At 31.4% G+C, this 14624-nt stretch overlaps 1 protein-coding gene across 17 annotated transcripts in view; it reads left to right on the top strand.

Moving 5' to 3' along the window:
• Positions 1–14624, top strand: part of LOC107073888 (bromodomain adjacent to zinc finger domain protein 2B) — a 154112-nt gene that overhangs the window by 61827 nt on the left and 77661 nt on the right. Inside the window, exons 1-2 of one of the 17 annotated variants that reach the window (XM_015334730.2) lie at positions 6132–6267; positions 6508–7137. The exons of the other annotated variants lie outside the window; for them this stretch is intronic. The gene's annotated coding sequence lies outside the window, so the exon portion shown is untranslated. Of the gene's footprint in view, positions 1–6131; positions 6268–6507; positions 7138–14624 lie in introns of those variants that run through there. 17 annotated transcript variants of the gene reach the window in all.

Here is a 14624-nt window from a genome sequence, read left to right on the forward strand (position 1 = left end):
AATAAATGGAATAATTTGCTCGTAAATAAGATTTAATTATATTTAACATAAAAAGCAATTATGTAGATACATGTAACGTATTTACGTATGTATATATGATGCGTATAGATAAGAAAGTATGAAAATAGTGCAAATATGTATATCAAATGATCACTGTACGGTTTTTAACGAGGGGATTAATCGGGTCACTAGTATCACTTGTCCTGTTCAAAGTCGAATGTTAACTTCTCATCCTTATGGCATATTTATATATATATATATATACGCGAATCTATCGTAAAGCATTCGAGGTTGTGTTTCAAACGTAACTAGTTACTTGCTAATGATGTTGCTTCCTCGTTAAAAAAAGATCTTTCAACATTTTCTTCTTTCTCCTATTCCTTTTTATATTTTTCCTTTTTTTTCTTGTATTCTCATAAGAGGAAATTGTCTTACACGAAGTTGTATTTTAATATCCAGTTTACCATGAAATATGAAATAACAACACATAAAGGAAAAAATTTATAATGAAGAAAAAAGAATATTCAAGATGGCCTTTATACGTTGGTAAATAAAATAACATCAAATAAAATGGCAATTATATATATAAATAATTATTACATCTCGTGTAACTATTTAAATACCAAACGAAATTCTTTTATATAATATATATATATACACATTTCTTTTTTCTATAGAGGGTAGGACAAATTTTATTACTTTCCAATGTTTTAAAATCAAATACCTAAATTAAATATATCATATCTAATTTAACAATTTGTAAAAATTTCTCTCAAAATTAATAATTCTGACATTATAAAATTTCACCCACCTTTAACAGACAAAAAAAAATTTTTTTTTAAATAAAAAGGTCGTAAAATAATGCAAATCTTCGTAGGCGATGTAGTTGGAAAGTACCATTTCACATTTTTCCTGGATTCATTTTCCTAGACGAGACTCGGTGTGAATGAAATCGTCGTGAAGTTCGTTCGTTCGTTCGTTTTCTCGAAGGGTCGCCAAAGTAAAAGAAGGAAGGAAGGAAGGGAAACTTGGTTTGGCTCGCGATAGGGAACACGACGAGTGGTTTCTTTGCAGAAAGGGCGCGACGCAGAGCAGCACTAGCAGCAGGAGGGGGAGAGAAGTAATAAAACCAGCTAGGAGAATAAGAAAGAGAAAGAAAGAAAGAAAGAAAAAGAAAGAGGGTGGTTTGGAGTGGAAGAAAGTAAGGGGGGAGTTAAGAAGAGAAAGGGGTCGGGTGAGGGAGGGGCGGGGGGTGAAGCAAGCGTTTCACGATTGCCAAGCGATCGGGAGTCTCTTCTCGAATCCAAAAGGTTGCTAGGGTGGGTACACCTATATCGGACTGAAGGAAAAATCGAAGAGCAAAGACGTTGAGCCAAATGAGAACGGTGACTCGACACCGATCCACTCTCTTCTTTTTTTTCTCTCTCTCTCTTTTTCTCTTTTTTCTCACTCCCCTCTCTTTTATTTCTCTTTCACTTATGTTAGTGTATAAGTCATCCTTACGGTGATAAATTTAAACTCGAATAAGAAAAATAATATTTAACAATTAGGCATTTTTATATTTGTTTTTTGTTAAGAATCTAATTTTAAATTAAACAAAATTAAATTTTTTATACATGGAAGTTGGTACGACACGTATACTATTATACAATAAAAGTTTCCTCTCCATCTAGTATCTGAACGATTAGCCATTTGTATTCATAACAAAAACACGATGAATTAAAGTGAATATTATGTAACTCAAACTTGAACAATACATGCATACGTGCAGCATATTATCCAATTCATAAACACTTAAATACGAAAAAATAGGAGAACATAGTAAGTAGGATTATTTTCATTTAGTTGACGTAGGTTGAAGAAATATAGATTAGTAAATTGGCAAATATGATAAGTTCCTTATGGAAAAATCCTTTGACAAATTTTCTTCTCGTGGTTAAGAGAATACCATCATCAACATCATTACCATTAATATAATTACTACTACTACTACAAATCCTGAACGTAATCGTGACGTACGACAACAAAGATTTAGGATATCTTTCGGGTCAGTTTTATGCGGAGAAATAGAACCAATCCCGATCGAGTCTCGATTGGAATTTAAATTAGCGCGCGTAAAGAGTAAAAAGAAAAGGAAAGGAAAAACAGAAAAAGAAAAGAGAGAGAGAGAGGGTGGACTTTGAGGGCAGGCTCGTTACGAAACTTCGTTACTACCGGGTATTTTCAACCCCGAAGATCTCGATGGCCCCAGGGCGAATCCATTAAAGGTAAAAGCTTCTCGTTTACATCTGCCGTTCTCGGGGCTTCCCCCTCCCTCCCTTTACTTCTCTCTCTCTCTTTCTTTTTCTCTTACTCTCTTACACCAGTGGCGTTACGATTCTCTTCGAAACAGCAGCAGCTGGTTAGCGTGGCACCTTCTCGTACTTTCGCCTTTCCTTCTACGTAACCGTCGTATTATCCCGGCAAACCGATTTAAATTCTTTTTTTTACCTTACTTTACCCCCTTCTCCCCTTTCATCATCCGTTATATCTACTATATATATATATATATATATATATACTTATTTCATAATTGATATGGCATTCGTGAATTTTTACTAAAGAAATTCAGTCAACCTGCACGGGCAGGCAGGTTCTTACCTTACCTTATGTCGTATATTTTTTACCAGTTTCGTTGAAATTAGCAGGTATAGAAATAAAAAAACAATTTTGTTTATCTAGTCATTTTGTTATACGTTACTATCGTATAATATTATCTCGACAAACAAATTTGAGTTGTTCCTGTTATTTTTTTTTTTTTTTTCAGTTTTTTTCCTTATCATTTTTACGTGTTATGTTTCGTGACTGAAATGATATTTGTGATATTTTGTTAAGAAATAAATTATACAAATATTTAAATACCATACATATAGATATTTACTTGTTTACTAGCCTATTACATTACGCTCACAAATTAGTTACCACACCAATGTAAGAAAATATTTTTTATATTCCCCGTATTATTTCGGACAAACAAATTTATGTTTCATTTCTGATACGTTTCTTCTTCAATCGATTATATGTAAATGGTTCGTAATTGACAGGACATTTAGGAGTTTTTTTTCTGATATAATACATATGATTCGTTATTACTATTATATCGCTGTATTGCCAACAATTTTGTTACAACGCATATTGGAATATGATAGATCGTAATATGTAGATTGTTTATCCGAACTCACAGCGTTAGTGATCGCGTTAAGATTTATTACGGCTTCTTATTATACTTCTCTGTATGGCCTTCCATTCGAGCGGCTTCTATCAGTTACATCAAGTATAAATACAGTCGATTGATCAAGATAAGTATACATAGATCTTTTGATGGTTTCTTTTCGAACTATAAACACATTTACAATTTGTCTTATTTTTAAATTGCATTATTATTAAAACACACACACACACTCACCTATACATGATTATTAAAATTTTCATTTCTAGATATTTTCTTAACAAATTATTATTTAATCGAATTATTGTTCATTCGATTATTTAGATAAGAATTAAACGATTTAATAAAAAAAAGAAAAAAAACAAATAAAGATACATACTTCGCGTAGCTTGGAAAATCTCTTCTTATGAGTCGTTTGGAAAGGAAACCGAGCAAAGACGAAGCGTCGCGAAATCCAACGATAACGGCTTCGTGTGTGAGAAAAAGATCGTGCTGTGGAAGGATAGCAATGCGGTGGCAATGCGGAAGCGGTGCGAGGGAGAGAAAGATGCGTTTAACTGCGAGCACTCGCTTTAACACCGTCGAGATGCAATGAGGGGGGAAGGGAAGAGAAAGGAGGGACAAGGAACGTCTTATACACACATATTCACATACTCACATTCACCTATGTACCTATACAATCATCTATATGTTCGTACATCCTTACATTGGTATATGTATATATATATTCTTAAATTCCTTACATACTACATGTATACTTACATACCAATACATCCATTTACTCACCCATACATTCATCAATAGTTATACGCTTACATAGATACATATACAACACATATATACTTTCTTACACACGCAGATACATACATACATACATATATATATATATATATATATATATATTCATAGATAATGCGTGTACCTGCATTAATGTGTATACTTGCATATACCAATACATATACATATGACACGTATATATCTATATAGATATGTAGAAACATTCTCTCCGTAGAAACTCGGCAAGTTCACCGTGTGAGATTCGAGAAGCCGACGACGACCAACGACCAAGAGGACAAGCATGGTCGTCTTCTCTTTGTGCGTTCTCGCGTTCGACGAAAGAAATATCCGAGAGGACTTCAGTGAAAGGACAAAGAGCTTCCTTTCTATTTCTCTCTCTCTCTCTCTCTCTCTCTTTCTCTCTTTCTTTCGTTCGACACTCCTTTTATCGGTTCGCTGCTTTGGTGACCAATCCTTCCTTGTAGGAGAGTCCGTGAATTTTCGATAAAACCTTCATCACAACATTCCTCCATTATAAAATATATTATTATTCATTTGCTCGATAATTTGTTAAAGATTTCAAAAATCTTTCCAAAATTCTACTTGTGGTTATTTGAATCCTTATATCTTCAGGTTGCGTTACGTTTATCGTATGAGTCATGGCTTATCCTATGAATCATTTACTTGGCTTTTACACCTGTAGTATGAACTCTTATGAGCACAGGTAACACGTATACTTTAAATTCGAAGGATATATTATACCAAATAAATAATTCGTCTCCTTTAAATTTGAACGATAATAATACTAATATACTAATAATAATCATTATGATTAAGATCTTGATTTAAATCGGTAATATTATACTATGATATCAATGATCCAGCCAAAAGATTATATACTTCTATATATTAGAGTACATAACGGAGGACAGGTATACGCACATACACATCGACACACATACATACTAATATACATGAGCTCATAGACGATGTGGCAGGACTATAATGTCGGAATGTAGAATCGAACCGGTTTACTCGAGACGCCGCGTATTTTCCAACGTCATGGTCACGTGAACGTGCTCTCTTAATCTCTCTCTCTCTTTTTCTTTTTCTTTGTTGTCCAGACAAAAATCACATTTATTTCTTCGCTTTATAATTATTTACATTTTCGCACGCGTGACCCTGACATTACGCGACAGTTTGCACAAATTTTTTTTCTCTTTTTAACAAACTTATAAAATATCTTTCACATATAAAGACAATAGAATGACGTCTAGTTTCAAACAGTCGGGAATTTACTAATTGGAAACGGATTTATGAATGAGTTGGACGAGATTATCTATAGTGATTATGAATAAGGGTATGCGTGAATGTGCATGATGCGACAAATAAATATTTCATTTTTCTTCTAGAACATCAAAATAATTTTGCAATTATATATTTATTTAATCTTTGTAAAAGTGAATATTATATATTTATCTGTAATGATAAAAAAAATTTAATTCAATCTAACTCTATATAATATCTGCATTTATATATTCAAATAAAAAAAAATTAAATATATCGCATAACCAATATATTAAAATTCATCATCAGATTAAAATCACATCATAATATAATTACATAGATTAGTATAAATATGTAATAACGCGATATTAATATCGAACAATCTGTTAAATAAAAAAATGAGGTATAGTCAAGTGAGGTATTATCTCGGAGTGTCATCGTGCGCACACGTAAACGCATAGAAAGCGCAATAGACGGAGTGAAGGGTGGGGAGGGAGGGTGTTTTATGGGAGATGGAGGAAGACGAGGAAGAGGAGAGAAGAGGGAGGGAGGGAATAAACACACGTAGAGAGATGCATGCAAGGCGGCACACATGCGGCCGAGCGGGAAAGTCTGGCCTGGCCAACCGCACGTTCCGAGTACGAAGCACGTGGTGTGTACGTACGACGCGCAGTTACCCCTTTCCGCGTCGTGCCGAGAGTACTGTCAGTAGTGTAGTGGTACCGCTCTAGTAGTAGTGGAATTGGCGCTACTAGTAGTGGGGGTAACGGCGGCGGCGGTGGCGGTGGAAATAGTGGTGGGGATGTATGTGCGATGGCGATGGTCCCGCTAATGGCAGTGTGCGTCGAGCGGCGGCCGTGTTTGTATCTCTGATGTATGTTTACGTGTAAGTGCGTGCGTGCGTGCGTGCGTTGCACTCGTTTTCGTTTAAAGCTGTTAGCAGCAGCAGTAAGCAGCAGCAGAAGCAGTAATAGCAGCTGCCTTCACACATATATGTATATATATATATACGTATATACACGCGTTTATACCATTGTATTATGTTTTGTTCTTTTCTTTATCGTCGTATCTCCTCTCTAATATAAAATATACGATTTAGAGATTTTGTATTATAACCTATATTTTTATTTTACAAGTGCCTCTCAGTACTATTGGTATTTTTTGTTTTTTGTATTCGGGTTAAATGTGACACTTCTATTTGATTCGACGATTTACTTTTTCTTTGTTATTTATAGTGAAGAAAGGAAAACGACACTCTTTTTAAAGTAAGAGGATAGTTGGTTCGTTCCGTTGTTTACTCGCGCGTGTGAATCAGTGGGATGAAGATGATCGATTGTTTTCTTTTCCTTCTATTATTCTTTCTCTCCTTCTTTAAAAATTTATCCTAGTGAAGTTGATACGTGAAAAAAAAAAGAAAAGTTTTATCCTCTATTATATTGCAGTGGAAAAAATAGTTAGAGGGAGTTGCTAGTGAGTAATAACAGTGTGCGACACAAAACGTGCGGAATACAATTCGTGCATTATGATATGCGTCGGAGAGAATATGATTAGGCGATAGAAGAGGATATTATTACGAAGCTAAGAACGACATTGACGTGTGCCTTCTGACATATTTTTCTTATTTTGTCTCCCTTCTTCTTCTTCGTATTCTTCGTTTGAAAAGTCTAACCAACAAGAAGAGCCAGTCATATAAGTCTTATAATTGTTTACATCTACGTGTGTCGAAAATCTACATCTCCTATCGAATACAACGATTACATTTACGAGAACGAGGATTTAATCGTCGTGTGATTAATCGAAAATAGAAGAGAGCACGCTCTTGTTGACGTCATGCGTTCGATGAGCTCAGTCATTTGTGCAATCAGGTATGTATTACTTTACTATACGTTGATAGGAAAGAGAACATGACGATGATGACAATCTCCATGCAGTTCTTTGAAAATATATTGTCAATTCTTTTTTATCCCATTTTTGTCGTTGTCTGTTGTGTGCTCTTTAAGTGCTCTTTAACTTTTAAATCGATATCGCGAAGGTATTATTAGAGTTTTTATTTTTATAGGGATAGTTTAAAAGTTTAAATAGTTTTTTATAAAAAAAGATGTATTATCTATACACATATAATGTATATAAACTTCATTATAATAATATAATAAATATAAATAAAATGTTATAAATTACATATTTATTATATTACATTATATTTTCTATCATTGTGTGTGTATATATTAATATATTTAATTAATCAATGAAAGTTTTCTTTTCTTTTTGTATATACTTATATTTATATAGTCAGATAATTAGTAAAATTCTTAAATATATATATATACATGTTATCTACCTTCTAATCTCGCAACATTAGAAAATATATATATATATATTTTTTTTTTCCTTTTTTTCCTCGAGAGTAAACTAGCACGGAAAGATAGTAATCGCATTTCTCGTTCATCAACGACGGGTAACTTCTTACCTGCTTCTCTCTTACCTCCAATCGTGTTCGTGTTTTCTGTCTCTTTCTCTCTCTTTCTGTCTTTCTGTAGCGTTTCTTGTTCGATCCTACAGCAAAGCATTCGGTTCTCTCGGGCCTTCACCGAGATCCGTCCTCTTTGCTCGAATCAGTCTGTACGATTCTTCTTGTACGATAGCCACGTGGAATTTACCTTCGTCTTTTACGATTCCTCAAGTAATTTTTCTTTCTTTAAAAAAGTATCTCTCTCTCTCTCTTTCTCTTTTTTTCTTTCTTTGTTCGATTTTTTTTGTTACCTGCCAATGACTCTCTGAATTTATTTCAAGTGATAATCAAAAGTGAACGAGTGTTAAACAACGATAATAATTTCAGGTGAATAGATAATTTGATCTATTTATTATTATATAGACAAAAAAAGAAAACAACAAACTTAATATTAGAACTGTCAAACGATAAATTAATTATATCCCATTTCTGTTAAATATTAATTATCGTTTATTGATAATATGTCATTGAGAGAGAAATAAATTTTCATTTAAATTACTTTTTGTCAATTTAAATATATACTATTTGATAATAATTTATAATTAAATAATAATAATAACTAAATAATAACAATAACTAAATTTGATAATAATTTATATGAAAGTATATGAACAAAATTATTAATACTGATTTACTCGAGACAGCAGAAATAATTTTTTGATAATATAGTTCTCTCAGTAGTATATTTTTCCATACCATGAGATGATGATTCATTTATTTTATATTATTTTCCCATAGGGATGATTCATCTAATTTTTGTTTGTTTCTTTCTTTCGTTTTTGTTTTTATTTCTTTTTTGTTTTCAATGGGATATGGGTTATTTTCTTTCTATTAATTAGAAAATAACCAAATGATTTTATGATTGAATAATATCGCGAACATATATGGATAATAATTAATCATCGTATTCGTATTTGAAGTAATACAAATTGTAAAAGGAAGGAATAATACTCGTGTCATAGAACGAAGAGAAAATCTCGAGCTACAGAGTTGGACTTTCCGTAACGTAAGTGTTTCTTGCACGCACGTCATCCGGTCTTGCATCCGTACATCGATTTACTGTATTTCGTTACTACTTTAACTTTAATTCTTTCTCTCTCTCTCTCTCTCTTTCTCTCTCTCTCTATTTCTATCTATCTTTCTATATTTCACTATATATCTATTACTATTCCTGTTTTTCATTTGCTGTACTATCGATACACACCTACGCTTAAACGCGTGTGCGTTGGTTATACCTGCCTACGCGTTATTCCGCGAATGCTTGCTTATTATTTATTTTTTTTTCTTCTCTGAAATTAGTAATACAGAAAGAGAAATAGTTTCGTATCTCATTTCATTATCCTACTTCTTTTTCAATCGATAATATATCTTTAGTTTTTCTTATTTTATTATAAAAGTTATATTTATTTAACTTTTATATAAATATATATATAGAATGAGATCTTTAATTCGAAATAATCGATAAAAGTTATATTAAATAAATTTGCTTATTTATTTATTCGTTTTGTCTTATTTTAAAATTCGATATTTAATTTATTTTTCCTTCTCCCCCTTCCAAAAAAAAAAAGAAATAAAACAAATATTTTTTTTTCCTAGAATTTTTTTCATAAAGTTCCTATAAAATATATTTCCTTATTTCGTGGTATTGTGATTATCTTTAAAATCCTATATTGATTTATTTTATTTATTTCTAACACACACACACACATACCACACATATATTTTGTAATAAACATTTTTCGATAAATATTAACGATAATAAGTAGAATTTGAAAGTCCTATGTTAGTAAATAAGAACGATTTTTCGTTCGTACGTTCGTTCGTTCATACATACGTTTATTCTTCCTCCTCTCACGGTCGTTAACCGTTCTGCAAATATTCTCTCGAAGTGGCGAAAACAATGAGTTTCACCGTGTATGTATATACAAATTTACAAACACACACATATATACAATATATATATATATATATATATATATATATATATATATATATATACATACAAACATGAATTTGTATGTAGTATTTAGCTTACAATACATAGAAAAACATTCGTACTTTCGGAACGGTCGAGACGATCGAGAGCGGAAGTACAGGGGACCTCTTTCCTTTCTTTTCTTTCTTTAACTTTACCTCCACCTCCATCTTTATCTCTTTTTCTTTCTCTTTCTCTTTCTCTTTCTCTTTCTCTTTCTCTTTCTCTTTCTCTTTCTCTTTCTCTTTCTCTTTCTCTTTCTCTTTCTCTTTCTCTTTCTCTGTCTTTCTCTCTCTATCTTGACGAAGACACGGCGACTCGCTCCGACGGCTTCTCGTCACGGTTTCGTGATCACCTTTCAAGACATCGGGATTATTGAGCGCGTTCGGTACTAGAAAGGAAAAGAAAGAGAGAGAGAGAGAGAGAGAGAAAAAAATAGAAATAGAAATAGAAAAAGATAGAAAAAATGTTCTAATGCTGTGACTATATAACAATACTTCTATCTTTGTTTTACTTTATGCGTCATTGTACTCGCAATGTGTCATTGCAATCATCATAACATGCGTTACTTAGCAAGAATTTTCTTTTAACGTTAGACAGAGATAAATAGATTGTTAGATACTTATGTTAGATAGATAGATAGATAGAGTTGAGATAGAATGATATATGAAGAATTTTAGATTAGTTTCGTTTAAAATGTGAGAGAGTAAGCCTACGTTACAAGTTAAATTCTTCAAATGTTATCGAATTGTCATTCCTATTAAAGTTATTTTAACGTGTTATGAAAGTATTGAAATAACTATCTTAGGTAATCTCGTAATAGTTTGTGGAAAAAGAAGAAGATTATTTAGTTTACAGCTGTCTATAATGATAAGAATATTGTCAAGTGTTTAATCGGGTTTTCACGTATTTGTCATTTTGTTATATAAATTTGTAACTGTATTAAGGTATTTCGATTCAACTTATCTCATCTTATTTCATCATCTTCTTCTTCTCTCTCTCTTTATTTCTCTTTTTTTAATGTATGACGAAATCATTAAGGAATATGTATAGATTGAAAGAAACTTCGTCATTTTCCATATTCTTGTATTATTTCATTTTCCTTATTTTACTCTCGATCATTTAATAATTTGAATAAATAAATTGCATCATTAAGTTTAATTATTTCCATCCCTTTTTCTCGTTTGATGAACGAGTTTTGTTATAGATTGTATAGGTAAAAGTAATTGGCACAATGTATTGAATGAAATTATTGGAAAAATTGATTTTATGATTTACTTTTTATTCCAACTTTATATACACATATATATATATATATTATCAACTTTTATTTATTTCATATGTAAAATTGGTCGTTTAAATATTTCACATTACAATTATCAACGTGAGAAAATGTTATATGTATAAAATTATACAATTTTCCAATTATTTTAATTACATAATTATTAGGGTGGGTCAAAAAAATGACTTATTTTTTTCAAGTGCCACGGAAAAATGGGTTGCTAGACACCTTAAAACAATTCTCACCAAATATGAGCTCTTAATTTTAATGGGAAGATCCTCCGCATCGCAGTTTTTTATTTTTTTTTTCAGTCTAATAGATTATAATTCATACCTCATTATTTATTAATTGTACAGAAAAATGTTCTAGACGAATCTTGTAGGAAATTTAATGCTCTACAAAAAAGGTATCATATATTTTTCCCGTAAACCTCACCATTTGAATGATATTGAAGATTTAAATTTGATGATTTTTAGACAAATTTCATTTTTGTTTATGAATTTTATAACTCGACAATAAATCACTATTACAAGATGCACAATACAAATTTTTGTAGGAAATTAACTGCTCTATAAAAATGGTGTCTTATGTTTTAGCGATTAAATTAAGTGTTCAAAAGATATTCATAATCAAACTTTCATGTGTACTGATTTTTGTCTCTGAACCTTTTTCGACACTCTATATATATGTGTGTACACACATATATACGCGAATCGATTACTTTGGCAACTTACTCTCCGACGCATTATCGACCCAACGCGTTCTTGATATTTGGAACAAGGCTGACCAGTCGATGCCAACATTTTTTTTTCTCTCTCTCTCCCTCTTTCTCTTTCTATCTCTCTCTCTTTTTTCTTTTCATTTTCATTTTTATCTTTTTTTTACTCTGTCTCATACCACCACCCCATACTTTGATTTCGACATTTAAAAACAAATAGAAGTAAAACGAATATATGGGAAATTTATTCATGAAAATTATTTTTTTTTTTTTTCTATCTCCAATTAATAATCCATCCGTGTGGTTGATATGACATCGTTGATTATCATTAAAGATTTGTATGTGTGTGAGTGTGGGTATTTATGTGTGTGACTTTAATGCAAATATAATTTGTTTCTTTTACGTCAAATTAATCGATGTTAAGTAAAATGGATTGGGAATGTGTTTTTTAATAGAAAAATTTGTTCTTGTAATTTTGAATTTAATTGTACAATATTTTACATTTGAAATTGAGAATCACGAGAGGAGATTGTTAAATAGTTTAAATTAGTCTGATGACCGTTCAAATAATTTATGAATAAAATTGCAATTTACATAATTACAATTCAATATGTATCTATTTATCTCTAGTAGTAATTTCCTAATAATAACAGTTACGTTTCGTTTATCTAGTGATATTACGATTAACAACAGGGAAAAAAACTAATATCTATCAATTAAAATTATAAAAAATAAAATAATAACAGTATCAATTTATTTTAACGACGTATAGTAATAGAATTATTAAAAAGTATTTCTTCTTTTTCAAATAATAAAGAAAAATTTACTCGATAGTGAATAGACAAACGTTATATATTCTACCAATAAAATTCTAATTAGCATAACTAGATTTGCGTTTAGTTATTTCCTTTTTTGTAGATGACAGCAATTAATTCTTTCAGCTTGTCAACAATTTCACACTTTAAACAGGGGTCGAGGGAGGAAGAGAGTACAAATATATTCCGACATAAATAATAACAGAATAAAATCAATTTAACTTAACGAGATTAATAAAAAGAAGAAAAAAGTTTAACTCATAAAATCGCTTTAAAATTTAATTTAAAAGAAAACGATTCAACTATATATATATCACAAAATAATCGATTTATCCTGATTAAATGAAAAATAAATTTAATGTGATATTAAAAAAAAATGTAAGAACTTATTATATATAAAAAAAAGAGAATTGGGTGTGAAGTGATAATAGAAAATGTTTTCTTGAGTGAATAAGAAAAAAAAAAAAAGAGAAATAAAAATTGAAGAAATGAAGAAAGGAAGTAATAGAAGTAGAAGAAGAGAGAAATATAGAAAAAGAGAGTTAGAGTTAGAGAGAGAGAGAGAAAGAAAGAAAGATAGGTTTGGTCTGTAGCAAGTTCTAGGAAAGCCTTTAGAAGCCCCAGACGATTGGAGGTGTGTAGCAGTGGCAGTAGGAAGCTCGTTTCGCGATCGATCGACCATATTCTAGCGTGCGCGCGCGAAAACGAGAACGTTATCATCGGCCACTGTCGTGATACGTCATTTGGGGGATGTTAAATGTGCGGGTAAAGACGCAATTATATAAGAAGATAGTGAACGAGGAGGAGAAGAAGGTGGAAGGAAGAGGAGGTTAAGGTGGAGAAGTAAAGGAGGGGTAAAAGAGACGAATAGAGACGGAGGGGTAGGAGGAGGGTTAAAGTAGAAGAAGAAGAAGGAGTGTACGGTTCGGGGAACGGTAAGAATTATTTTGGGAAGAGCAAAGCGGTTTACCTCGGTCAAATACGAGAGAGTCAGCCTAGCAAATTCCAAGCTGGTGTGTTGATCGGCTACGATTTTCTCTTTCTATATATCTTTATACGTTTCCTTTTGTATTTTCTATATCTTTCTTTCTCTCTCTCTCTCTCTTCTCTCTCTCTCTCTCTCTCTCTCTTTCTGTTTCTCTGTGTTTCATTTTCTGTCTTTCTTTTTGTATTTTGATATATCTATCTCTTTCTCTTTTACTTTATGTATTTTTATGTTTATCTTTCTTTCTGTATCTTTCTATCTGTCTGTCTCTCTCTCTCTCTCTCTTTTTCTGTCTGTACTTCTCTTTGTCTCTTTTTATTTCCATATCTTTATTTTTCTTTTTCTCACAATACGTTTCTTGTAATCTCTCTTTCTCTTTCTCTCTCTTTCTCTCTCTCTTTCTCTCTCTCTCTCTCACTTCCATCTTGTCTCGTAGAACACAGCTCAGAAAGGACACCTACATACGAAAAAGTTGTTTTGCCATCTTGAAATATATTTTTCCTACCGTGTGTCGATTCGAATCAACGTTTTAAAACCTGCCACGAAGTTTAAGCTCGTCGATTCGGAGAGAAAGAGAGAGAAACGATTTTTACTCTTTTCTTAATCTCTCTTTCTGTTTCTTTTTAATTTTTTATTTCTTTCTTTTTATTCTTTACGAGCGTACGTAAGTTACTTACGTATAACTCTTGGGAAGTATGTGTGTTGGTTACGAATTTGTCAAATCATCGTTTAATTTTTATTAGATTTTCTCTATATATGTAACTTATTGACGATTTGTTTTCTTTTTCCTTCTATTTTTCTAAATCTAAAGTAGAAAAAAACATAATTGAAAATTCTGCTCGAATTGTAGGCTTTTTTTATTTTTTTTTTTATGGATTATGATTTATTTCAACGTGTATTGGAACGTTTATATTATACGTGTGTATACTTGAAGATTAAAGAAAATTTATCATAATAATAATGGATTTGTGATAACGTTATTTGTTATAATTATGAATCTTATCTATTGTAATTTGGATAATTAATATAATGGCATGATATATTGTTTTACTTTCGAAATGAATAAAC

The sequence above is a fragment of the Polistes dominula genome, unplaced genomic scaffold (assembly GCF_049000335.1).
Source record: "Polistes dominula isolate Pdom_NZ unplaced genomic scaffold, Pdom_raw_medaka contig_31, whole genome shotgun sequence".
Classification (NCBI taxonomy): domain Eukaryota; kingdom Metazoa; phylum Arthropoda; class Insecta; order Hymenoptera; family Vespidae; genus Polistes; species Polistes dominula.